The sequence below is a fragment of the Molothrus aeneus genome, unplaced genomic scaffold (genome assembly GCF_037042795.1).
Source record: "Molothrus aeneus isolate 106 unplaced genomic scaffold, BPBGC_Maene_1.0 scaffold_353, whole genome shotgun sequence".
NCBI classification, from domain to species: domain Eukaryota; kingdom Metazoa; phylum Chordata; class Aves; order Passeriformes; family Icteridae; genus Molothrus; species Molothrus aeneus.
The window spans coordinates 48,038-60,489 of record NW_027099020.1 but is presented as its reverse complement, the minus strand read 5'-3'; the positions used below and the strand labels follow the sequence as shown (position 1 = coordinate 60,489).

General features: G+C 51.6%; 1 long non-coding RNA gene across 1 annotated transcript; it reads left to right on the top strand.

Annotated features, from left to right (window-relative positions):
- The first annotated feature begins 10,527 nt into the window (after window positions 1-10,527).
- Window positions 10,528-10,836, top strand: LOC136570711 (uncharacterized). The gene is made up of 3 exons (XR_010785565.1): window positions 10,528-10,600; window positions 10,679-10,720; window positions 10,801-10,836. It is a non-coding gene; the product is annotated as an uncharacterized lncRNA (long non-coding RNA).
- Window positions 10,837-12,452: the final 1,616 nt, after the last annotated feature.

The following is a 12,452-nucleotide window of genomic DNA, read 5'->3' as shown; positions in this document are numbered from 1 at the left end:
AGGCTAATTAATTGCTTTATTATACTATATTACATTACATCTAAACCCAATCTGCCAAGTACTCAACCCCGCACACAACTCGTGACTGTCACCCAACAGTCCCGACACACACACACATTTGGCCCTGGCAGGCCAAGGAAACAAAACACCATCACTTTGGGTGAACAATCTCCACGCTGCATTCTACTTCGGCACAAACACAGGCACAGTAAATGAGATACGTATTGATTTTACTTCCTCTGAGGTTCAGAGAATGTGAATCCCAGAAATATTCTTGGGGAGACTTGTGCCTTGCTTTTCTCTGTGAAGAGAAATGTGGTGACAGGTGCACCCTCGCCTCCACGGCAAAGAATCACGGAATGGTTTGGGTGGGAAGGGACCTTGAAGGTTTATCTTTGATTTATGCAACACTTCAACAGGAAAGAGGGGGCTCATCTGCTTCAGAGCTGCTTGCTTTTCTCACACCTTTCACAAGCAAAGCCTGAAGCAAACCCTCCCGAGTTGCCCTATCGACCAGGGGACCCCTCAGCACTCAGTGACACTGCCAGCAAAACCTCAAACTTTTACTCACACAGGGACGAGGCCGTGCACTCGGTCGTAACCCAGATTCACTTTTTCCAACAGTAGCCTCGAACTTTCTTTGTTCTCTCTGCAGGCCTTTTTGCAAGCACACCGATTAACAGACTACACAAGTTTCACCAGCAGACTTCAGCTAAATCCAAAATTGGTTTCTACCCCAAGTAACATTTCCAACCCCCTGTCTCACCTGCGATGTTTGGAATTTTAGGAGGTGGCAGCCCACTCGAGATCAAAGGTCCTGAGCAGGGTGCAGACCCAGGGACACAAATGCCATCCCTTTTCCACGGGAAACAAAACTCATCACCCCAGTTTCCTTACATCAGTTTGCCGAAGACGTTCGGCACTCCCAGGTCACTCAGAGTTCTCGTTGCTGTAGACTCGGTCTTGGAGTTATGGAGTTACGCTTCCTCCTAACACTCACCTCCTCACCTCAGCCCCCTGCTGCTGCATCCCCTTCTCCGCCCCTAACCCTACTCTATTTTCCAGCCCGCCCTTGCTCCATCCCTCACTCCGCCCTTAACCCGTCTCACCACACTTCCCGCTCCATCCGTTACTTCACCCACCGCCCACCCGTGAGTCCCCTCCAGCAGCACGCAGGAGCCCGAACCCTCGGAGGGCGGCGCAGCTCTCGCATCAGGACAACACCCAGGCGAGACAGGCAGGGACAACGTCTGTGGGCTGCAGGGTGTCACAAGGGGCTGTGGGCTGAGGGGAGGGGGCTGGAGGGTGACACAGAGGATGGGGGGAGCTGAGAGGCAGAAGGGGGCTTTAGGAGCAACTGGGGGGCTCCAGGGTGGCACAGAGATGCTGAGAGGCTGGGAGCAGGGAAGTTGAGGGTGACAAGAAAAGGGTGAGGGGGAGCAAATGCCTTGAGGGGCAAAGTGGGGGCTGCTTGAGGGTGACAGGTGAAGCAGCCCTCACACCACCCCTAACCTTACCCTAAAAACCACCCCTAACCAGGTGGAGAATGCACAGTGGAGGCCAGGGGGCCAAGGGACAATGTCAGAGGTCTCGGGGTGGCACGCAGACATTGCGGGCTGAGGGGCAAGGAGGGGGAGGCTTGACAGACGGAGAGCTCACACCGAGGGTTAGGGGTACAAAGGACACAGGGTACCAGGTAGGGTTAGGGTACAGGTGCAGCAGCCCTCAACCCAACCCCAAGGTAACCCTAAAGAGCACCCCTAGGACCCCGGTTTTCCCCAACAGCAGCACAAGGCAATAACCCCAATGCTGGGACAGCCCCAGAAGTCTCCCAGCAGCTGCAGACAGCAACCCTAATAAAAAGGTAGCAATGATGTTTGTGGTCTAGAGAGTGACAGATAGGAGTTGGGTGCTGAGCAGTTTTTTAGGGGTTTTTTAGGGTTTTTCTCATGGCTTTAAAAAAGGATATTTTAGGGCTTTTTTGGAGGAGTTTTCCAGGAATTTTCTGGGAACGTTTAGGATACTTTTAGGGCTTTTTCAGGGCTTTTAAAAGATTTGTTAGGGTATTTTAAGGGCTTTCTTAGTACTTTTAAGAATTGTTTGGGGGGGGGATTTGGGTGTTCTTGGGGCTTTTTTAGGACTATTGAGGGTATGTGGAGGACTTTTTAGGGCTAGGGTATTTTTAGGGTTTTTGAGGGAATTTTTAGGCTTTTTTAGGGTCTTATCAGGGCATTTTAAGGATTGTTGGGGTATTTTTAGAGCTCTTTTGGGACTATTTAGGGTATATTTAGGGATTTCTAAAGGTTCTTTGGGGATTTTTAGGGTTTTTTAAAAGTATTGTATTTCCAGTGTATTCTAACAGCTTGAGCAAGGGGCCAGCGGTGGCACAGCGGGTCGGGTCCCACGCTGCCAGTCCGAAGGTTGTAAGTTTTAGACCCAGCTAAGCTGTTGTGGTTAGGGTTAGATGCTGTCAGCTTTGGTCTGGGAGAACTTCTGCACAGAAAAACTCACCCCCCGCGTTTCCCGACACCAGTTCGCAGGAGGTGCTCGGCACTGCCAGGGCAGCCCGAGCTCTCGGCGGGGGCAGCTTTGCTCCCGGAGAAATCCTGCGCTGGCCCTCTTCCCCGTAAAGCCAAACTCACCCCCGCTGTGCGTCGACATCCGTTCGCAGGAGGCACGCGGCACTCCAAGGGCGGCAAGAGTTCTCGGCGTCGGCAGCCGCGGTCCGTGAGAAATCGTTCTCTGCGGTTTTGGAGGCCGAATCGCAGTTTCGGCCACGGGCACACAGAGAGGAAAGACCGTTAATTTCCTTAGAAAGGAAAGTCTGGCAGTCCCTGGTTTAAGGGGCAGACGAAGGTCTGTGCAGGGGAAGGAACTCCTCACAGGACCTTTCTTCACCTCAAGCCCACTCCAAGGTCTAGCAGCCCCCCGTGTGCCCAGCTGCTTTCAGAGGGTTACCCGGGCACACCCGCACAGGGAGCCGCTAGTCCAGAGGGGCTAACAGGGGCATCCCAAGGGTCCCTCCAGGAACTACGGTCGGAGCATCCAGCACGGACTAGGGAGCAGCCGGACCCACCCAGGCACAGCGCAACACTTTGAGAAAATGCCAAGGGAAGAGCCCTTTTGCCAAGGGGCAGCATCTGAGCGGGCCAGGCAGCACGTGGGGTTTCAGGAGAGGGCTTTCAACTTTCCCCTTTTACTGTGCCAGTCTCTCCCCAGAGCCCCCAGACCCTCCACAGCACTCCCAGAAAGGAGAGGGGTTATTAGGAGAAAAAGGGTTTAGAAAAAAGGGAAAAAGCTTCCTTTTCCTTTATTTTTTGTGTTCCAACTGGGAGGGACTCTGCTTCCCCTGCAATTTTAGTGGTCTCAGTTGAAAGAATCCCTGCCTTTTCTATGCTGTTCGGGGTGTTAATTGACAGGGAGTCCTCATTTTCGATTATTCCCCAGTCTAAGTAGAAGGGGAAAACCTTGACAGTGTTTCTTATGGGTTTGAATTAAAGGTAGCCAGCCCCGTTTTGTTGTTCTGAGGCCTAAATTGAGGGAGAAGCCCAGCTGTACCCTCCATCTTAAGAGTTTGAACTGAGGGAAAAATCCCTCTTTTTTCATCCCTGGAGAGATTTAAAGAGAGGGGAAAACCTCTGGATTCCACTGGAGAGGAAAACCCCTCTTTTCCCAGTACTTAAGGAGAATAAATTAAAGGGCAGAAGCTATTTATTTGCTATTATATTAGTTTCAGTAGAGGTAACTGCCCCATTTCCTCTGTTTAAGGGGTTCACTGGAAGGAAGCTCTGCCTTTTTCAGCATTTTACGAGTTTAAAAACACATTTCAGGGCCCTTCTTTCTGTGCCATAGGACCAAGTATCTCAGAGCAGGGTAAGCCGGGCACGCACTTAACCCTTACACTGCCTGGGAAGCTTTTATTTTTCTTATTTTTACTTATAAAGTAGTTAGGCCTAATTAGAGGTCCCAAGGAGACTTAGACAATTTTCTCCACCCAGCTTAGTCACACGTGAAATACTACTTAGTAGCCACTAAGGAATGATTAGGAAAGTTAACAGCAAATTACCCAATTTATCTAGTTATGCTGTCTAAACAGAAACTTTTATTTCTTACCAGTTTTCTACCCTTTTGCTCCAAATAGATGTTGCAAAAAAAAAAGCACTGATATTTTTCTGGAGAGCTTTCTTCTATAACAAGCCCTGTACTCCCCTTGAAATCAAATTAGAAAAGCCAAACACCTGCAGTCGCTCTGAGTGTTTTTATACCCCGTGGGATTCGCCCCCTCCCTTTTCCTGGGTGCCATGGGAACGAGAGGCGGGCACCATCAGGGGTATATTAACCCCAGCCTTTGCTCAGGGCCTTCATTCCCCCTCTGGGATGTGCTGGGATAAGAGCTCTCCTCTCATTTCAATGAAGAAGCTCTTTCAGCTTATCTCAGCTTGTTTTCAGCAGGTGTTTCTGGGCATCTAAAGCAACAGAAGCTTTGATGATACTGTGAAGAAAACAGCATAGAATACAGGGAGTATTTAAGTTCACAATTTTGGGTTTTGTGTTTAGGGGTGGTAAAGTGCATTTGTAATTTCTGGTTTTGTTCTTATTTTGCTTTGTATTTTTTTTTAGGAGGAGTGCAGCCTTCAGAGGCTCCAGGTTGTGTCAACTACAACACTTTTTTCAGCAGGTTCATCATGTCACAAGAGGGATCTGCCCAGTGTCCAAGATGATGTTTGAGATTGAGGCTTCAGGTGAGTTGAGGATTGTGACTAGGAGAGGGAGGCTGAGCAGGTATCCGGTTAGGAGTTATTGTTGGGGGGGTGGTTTTGAAGGCAGCAGGGTGAGAAAGGGTGTTTATTTGAGCGCCCCCCCGCCCCAGGCCTTTTAGAAGCTGAGCAGAGGCATTCACACATCTTACAGCACACAAGGTCATCCACTGCACTCACAGGAATGCCATTTAACTTTGCCTTTCTCTAACCCAGGTGCCACTCATAATAACGGCCACAGCCTTGGAATCAGGATGAAGCTGGAGCCTGAAGGAGCCAGGCACACTCAGGAGAGGGCAAGTAGCTGACTCACTGGGATTTGGCCCACATAACTCTGTACTCATACATTGGTTTTGTTTTTCTTTATTGTAGCTGACCGAGAGGCTAACAGGCGATCACGGGGCCCTCCGAGGCAGACTCATTTCAGGCGCAACGTGGATCCTCATCACCGATCATCCAAAAGATAAGTCGGGGCCATGGCCTGGAGTTGGAACAATGGGAGAGCAGCGGGTTGGGAGTTCCTGGGGCAGATTTAAAAATTAGCAGAGGGAAAAGTAATCTTCTCCAAGGGGCCTCTTAGGACAGCTAAAGGGAGAGGCTCTAATTTTGATGGCAGCTTTCAGGCGGGAAGCGCAGAGCAGTTCCGGTCCACGTCGTGTTGTCCGGTGTACCGTGTTACCTAGTGTGTCTTTGGGGTCCCTTTTGCCTTTTCCCCTCGAGACCCTCACCACAAGCATGCTGTGTTGTGTTTGTTGTCCCCCTGTTTGTCACGTTCCGTGTCACGGGTGTCCGCACATATTTGTGCCGGAGCTGCTCTGCCCTGCCCTGCCGCATAGCCTGCTGCAACAGGACAAGTCCCAGGGACTTGCAGTTTGTGGGGCGTTGCCAGACTCTAGATGATATTCCTAGATAGAAGATGTTTGGAGCTGTGAAGTTATCCCGCAGCCCTTTGACTTTTGTCCTCGCTTTCTTTCAGACGCAGAAGGATAAAACCCAGGGCAAAATCCATCCACCCATCCTAGGTGAGGAGGTTCCCCCGAGCAGGTCAGTCACCGTTTGTCTCTGCAGGGGGAGTGTAAAGTGTGACTCTGTTACAGCACTGTTCTTTTTCTTTTCCGGAGGTAAAGCTGGATATCAGCAGTCAAGGTGAGGTGGGCAAGGTGAGCATTGAGTAGCGTCCAGAAGCAGTTGTTATTGCTCCAGTCTCACTTTCCAGTGCAACTCTAAGCATCCGTTCCTGTGTTTTCATCAGCCTCGGAGCGTGGCCGAAGGGTGCGGCCCCAGGAGCCAGGCATTCTTAGGAGAATGGTGAGTGGCAGAATTGTTGGGTTTTGGTCAGTGTGCTGCAGAGATCATGCATTGATATTTGCATTTCTTTCACGTAGCTGACTAAGAAACAACAGGAAGTTGTTGAACAACAGTGCCAGCAGGAACTTCCCAGATGTTGCGGCTGCCTTCTTTTCACCTGACACGGACCTGCATCCCCAGATGTCCGAGAGATAAGTAGAGGGCTACAACCCACAGAGGGGATGAAAGTGGGGCGCAGGGTAGGGACCCACCGGGAGGGATTTTTGAGTCTCCTTTGGAGATGGGGGTGTCCATGAAGCGGCCCCTTAGGCCCCATAAAAGCAAAGCCTGACTTTGGATCACAGTGCTGAGGTGCGCAGGGCAGAGCAGTCCCGGTGTGTATCGTGTCACTTTTCTTTTGTGTATTATGTGTTGTTTGGATATGTCATGTCCTTTACCTTAGGCCTTGGAGGGGCCTGTCAGAAACCCTGGCATCATTGTTAGCATCTATGATCTCTGCATTCCTAGAGAATGGCACCAATGCCATAGAACTTTGGACTCAGGAGCTCAGACAGGCATCAGACTCTCTTGTCTCTTTAGAAGCATCCAGTCAGATGTCTTTTCAGGTCTTGTTCTGAGCTGTGTGGACAGCTCTGCCCCGCCAGGATCCATTATGGTGGACTAGGACTTGAAAGAACGTGAGGGCAGGTAGAGGCTTCTGGCCGTAGGATTCTCGGGCATCCATCTTTGCAGTTTTTGGAATAAATCATTCGGTTAGCATCTCCTTCCTCCAGGTTTCTCTGAGCCTCATCAGCTCACCATCGGTCTCACCTCGGTCATCTCCTGTTGCATTCTCTCAGTCCTCGCAGCCATTTTCCTTGCCAGGAGATTTCTGTCCGTGTTGTGTGCCTGTTGTCTGTCACGTCCTGTCTGTCCTGTGTCACGGGTGTCTGCACACATTTGTGCCGGAGCTGCTCTGCCCTGCCGCATAGCCTGGTGCAATAGGACAAGCCCTGGGGGGTTTAAATTTGTAGTATGGGCTGTACTTGGTCTCCAGATGCTATTCCTATATTGACCTGAGGTGTTTGCAGCTTTTGAGATTTTCTGCAGGTGTTTGACTTATGTTCTAACTCTCTTTCAGTTGCAGATGCATTGTACCCGTGGCAGAGCCCCCCATCCTGGGTGAGTGGGTTCCCACAAGCAGGTCAGTCACCATTGGTCTCTGCAGGGGGAGTGTCAAGGGTGACCCTGTTACAGCGCTGTTTTTTGTCTTTCTTTTTAGGAAGTAAATCTGGATCCTAGCAGTCAAGTTCAGGAGAGCAAGGTGATCAGTAGCCTTTCTTGTTGCTAAGGTCTCAATTCCTGGGGCAAGTCTAAGTCTCCATTCTCATTTTTGTGCCTTAGGCCATCCGCTCGGAGCACGCCAGGCTCCCATCCCCAGCGGCCGATGGACCGGGTTTGCTGCTCTCACGAGCCCTGAGTTCCGGGTCAGGAACCGCCGAGGAGCTGCGGTGAGTCAGGGAAGTAGGGAGGAGGAGCGAGGGTCCCCTCAGGTTTGAGCCATGCCAAATCACCTCATCTCCTCTTACCCCAGGCACCCCCTGTGACGACGGCCTCGGTCTCCGAGCGTGCCCGAAGCGTGCGGTCCGAGCAGCTGAGCGTCCTTAGGAGAACGGTGAGTAGCAGACTTGTGGGGTTTTGGCCGAGGGGCTGCCAAGATCAGGCACTGATGTTTGGTTTTCTTTAATACAGCTGTCTAAGAGACACCAGCCCGGTGCCAGCAGGACCTTCCCGGCTGACGAGGCGGCCTTTCTTCGCACCCGAGACCGGCATCCCCAGCTGTGCGAGAGATAAGTAGAGGGCCACGACCCACAGAGGGGATGAAAGCAGGGGGCTGGTTTGGGAATTACTGGGAGGGGTTTTTGAGTCCACTTAGGAGGTGGGGGGATGTCCCTGAAGCGGCCCCTTAGGCCCCATAAAAGCAAAGCCTGACTTTGGATCACAGTGCTGAGGTGAGCAGGGCAGAGCAGTCCCGGTGTGTATCGTGTCACTTGTCTTTTGTGTGTTATGTGTTGTTTGGATACGTCATGTCTTTTACCTTAGGCCTTGGAGGGGCCTGTCAGAAACCCTGGCATTGTTGTTAGCTTCTGTGATCTCTGCATTCCTAGAGAATGGCACCAATGCCAAAGAACTTTGGACTCAGGAGCTCAGACAGGCATCAGACTCTCTTGTCTCTTTAGAAGCATCCGGTCAGATGTCTTTTCAGGTCTTGTTCTGAGCTGTGTGGACAGCTCTGCCCTGCCAGGATCCATTATGGCGGACTAGGACTTGAAAGAACGTGAGGGCAGGTAGAGGCTTCTGGCTGTAGGATTCTCAGGCATCCATCTTTGCAGTTCTTGGAATAAATCATTCGGTTAGCATCTTGTTCCTCCAGGTTTCTCTGAGCCTCATCAGCTCACCATCGGTCTCCTCTTGGTCATCTCCTTTTTCATTCTCTCAGTCCTCGCAGCCATTTTCCTTGCCAGGAGATTTCTGTCCGTGTTGTGTCCCTGTTGTCTGTTACGTCCTGTCTGTCCCGTGTCACGGGTGTGCGCACACACATTTGTGCCGGAGCTGCTCTGTCCTGCCGCATAGCCTGGCGCAATAGGAGAAGTCCCGGGGACTTGGAGTTTGTAATGTGGGGTGTAGTTGGACTCTAGGTGGGATTTGTAGATGGACACAGGATATCTGGAGCTCTTAAGTTATCCTGCAACAGTTTGACTCTTGTCCTGACTTTTTTTTCAGGTTCAGATGGATTAAATGTGTGCCAGAGGGCCCCATCCCTGGTGAGTGGTTTCCCCTGAGCAGGTGAGGCACCATTTGTCTCTGCAGCAGAAGTGTATGTGGTGACTCTGTTACAGCTCTGTTCTTTGTCTTTCTTTTTAGGAAGTAAATCTGGATACCAGCAGTCAAGGTGAGCAGTGGAGAGAAGTAGTTGTTATTGCTCCAGTCTCAGTTTCTGGTGCTGCTCTAAGCTTCCATTCTCTTTTTTGTGCCTTAGGCAATCCACTCGGAGCCTGCCAAGCCCCCGTCACCAGCCGGCCGATGCACCGGGTTCCCTGCACGTGTGAGCCCTGTGGATGCGTTACAAGATCTGGTGAGGAAGCCCTGATCTTTTCTATTTAAAGGTGCCATCCAGGTGGCCTTGGGCAGCTGCCAAGGAGTTGCGGTGAGTAGGGGAAGCAGGAAGGAGGAGCGAGGGTCCCCTCAGGTTTCAGCCATGCCAAATCACCTCATCTCCTCTTAACCCAGGCTTAGCCCGTGACAATGGCATCAGCCTTGGAGCGCGGCCGAAGGGTGCGGCCCCAGGAGCCGGGCATTCTTAGGAGAACGGTGAGTGGCAGAATTGTTGGGTTTTGGTCAGTGTGCTGCAGAGATCATGCATTGATATTTGCATTTCTTTCATGTAGCTGACTAAGAAACAACAGGAAGTTGTTGAACAACAGTGCCAGCAGGAACTTCCCAGATGTTGCGGCTGCTTTCTTTTGCACCTGACACGGACCTGCATCCCCAGATGTCCGAGAGATAAGTAGAGGGCTACAACCCACAGAGGGGATGAAAGCAAGGCACAGGGCAGGGACCCACTGGGAAGGGTTTTTGAGTCTCCTTTTGGAGATGGGGGTGTCCATGAAGCGGCCCCTTAGGCCCCATAAAAGCAAAGCCTGACTTTGGATCACAGTGCTGAGGTGCGCAGGGCAGAGCAGTCCCGGTGTGTATCGTGTCACTTGTCTTTTGTGTGTTATGTGTTGTTTGGATATGTCATGTCCTTTACCTTAGGCCTTGGAGGGGCCTGTCAGAAACCCTGGCATCATTGTTAGCATCTGTGATCTCTGCATTCCTAGAGAATGGCACCAATGCCAAAGAACTTTGGACTCAGGAGCTCAGACAGGCATCAGACTCTCTTGTCTCTTTAGAAGCATCCAGTCAGATGTCTTTTCAGGTCTTGTTCTGAGCTGTGTGGACAGCTCTGCCCCGCCAGGATCCATTATGGCGGACTAGGACTTGAAAGAACGTGAGGGCAGGTAGAGGCTTCTGGCCGTAGGATTCTTGGGCATCCATCTTTGCAGTTTTTGGAATAAATCATTCGGTTAGCATCTCCTTCCTCCAGGTTTCTCTGAGCCTCATCAGCTCACCATCGGTCTCCCCTCGGTCATCTCCTTTTGCATTCTCTCAGTCCTCACAGCCATTTTCCTTGCCAGGAGATTTCTGTCCGTGTTGTGTGCCTGTTGTCTGTCACGTCCTGTCTGTCCTGTGTCACGGGTGTCTGCACACATTTGTGCCGGAGCTGCTCTGTCCTGCCGCATAGCCTGGTGTAATAGGACAAGCCCTGGGGGGTTGAAATTTGTACTGTGGGCTGTACTTGGTATCTAGATGCCATTCCTATATGGACCTGAGGTGTTTGCAGCTTTTGAGATTTTCTGCAGGTGTTTGACTTATGTTCTAACTCTCTTTCAGTTGCAGATGCATTGCACCCATGGCAGAGCCCCCATCCTGGGTGAGTGGGTTCCCACAAGCAGGTCAGTCACCATTGGTCTCTGCAGGGGGAGTGTCAAGGGTGACCCTGTTACAGCGCTGTTTTTTGTCTTTCTTTTTAGGAAGTAAATCTGGATCCTAGCAGTCAAGTTCAGGAGAGCAAGGTGATCAGGAGCCTTTCTTGTTGCTAAGGTCTCAATTCCTGGGGCACGTCTCAGTCTCCATTCTCGTTTTTGTGCCTTAGGCCATCCGCTCGGAGCACGCCAGGCTCCCATCCCCAGCGGCCGATGCACCGGGTTTGCTGCTCTCACGAGCCCTGAGTTCCGGGTCAGGAACTGCCGAGGAGCTGCGGTGAGTCGGGGAAGTAGGGAGGAGGAGCGAGGGTCCCCTCAGGTTTGAGCCATGCCAAATCACCTCATCTCCTCTTACCCCAGGCACCCCCTGTGACGACGGCCTCGGTCTCCGAGCGTGCCCCAAGCATGCGGCCCGAGCAGCTGAGCGTTCTTAGGAGAACGGTGAGTAGCAGACTTGTGGTGTTTTGGCCGATGGGCTGCCAAGATCGGGCACTGATGTTTGGTTTTCTTTAATACAGCTGTCTAAGAGACACCAGCCCGGTGCCAGCAGGACCTTCCCGGCTGACGAGGCGGCATTTCTTCGCACCCGAGACCGGCATCCCCAGCTGTGCGAGAGATAAGTAGAGGGCCACGACCCACAGAGGGGATGAAAGCAGGGGGCTGGTTTGGGAATTACTGGGAGGGGTTTTTGAGTCCACTTAGGAGGTGGGGGGATGTCCCTGAAGCGGCCCCTTAGGCCCCATAAAGCAAAGCCTGACTTTGGATCACAGTGCTGAGGTGAGCAGAGCAGTCCCGGTGTGTATTGTGTCACTTGTCTTTTGTGTGTTACGTGTTGTTTGGATATGTCATGTCCTTTACCTTAGCCCTTTGTGGGGCCTGTCAGAAACCCTGGCATCATTGTTAGCATCTGTGATCTCTGCATTCCTCGGCCTGGCACCCAGGCCATAGAACTTTGGACTCAGGAGCTCAGACAGGCATCAGACTCTCGTGTCTCTTTAGAAGCATCTGGTCAGATGTATTTCGGGTCTTGTTCTGAGTTGTGTGGACAGCTCTGCCCTGCCAGGATCCATTATGGCGGACTAGGACTTGAAAGAATCCTACAGCCAGAAGCCCTCTACCTGCCCTCACGTTCTTTTCAAGTCCTAGTCCGCCATAATAGGATCCTGGCAGGGGCAGGCTGTCCACACAAATCAGAACAAGACCCGAAATACATCTGACCAGATGCTTCTAAAGAGACCGAGAGTCTGATGCCTGTCTGAGCTCCTGAGTCAAAGTTCTATGGCTGTCTGTCCCGTGTCACGGGTGTGCGCACACACATTTGTGCCGGAGCTGCTCTGTCCTGCCGCATAGCCTGGCACAATAGGAGAAGTCCCGGGGACTTGGAGTTTGTAATGTGGGGTGTAGTTGGACTCTAGGTGGGATTTGTAGATGGACACAGGATATCTGGAGCTCTTAAGTTATCCTGCAACAGTTTGACTCTTGTCCTGACTTTTTTTTCAGGTTCAGATGGATTAAATGTGTGCCAGAGGGCCCCATCCCTGGTGAGTGGTTTCCCCTGAGCAGGTGAGGCACCATTTGTCTCTGCAGCAGAAGTGTATGTGGTGACTCTGTTACAGCTCTGTTCTTTGTCTTTCTTTTTAGGAAGTAAATCTGGATACCAGCAGTCAAGGTGAGCAGTGGAGAGAAGTAGTTGTTATTGCTCCAGTCTCAGTTTCTGGTGCTGCTCTAAGCTTCCATTCTCTTTTTTGTGCCTTAGGCAATCCACTCGGAGCCTGCCAAGCCCCCGTCACCAGCCGGCCGATGCACCGGGTTCCCTGCACGT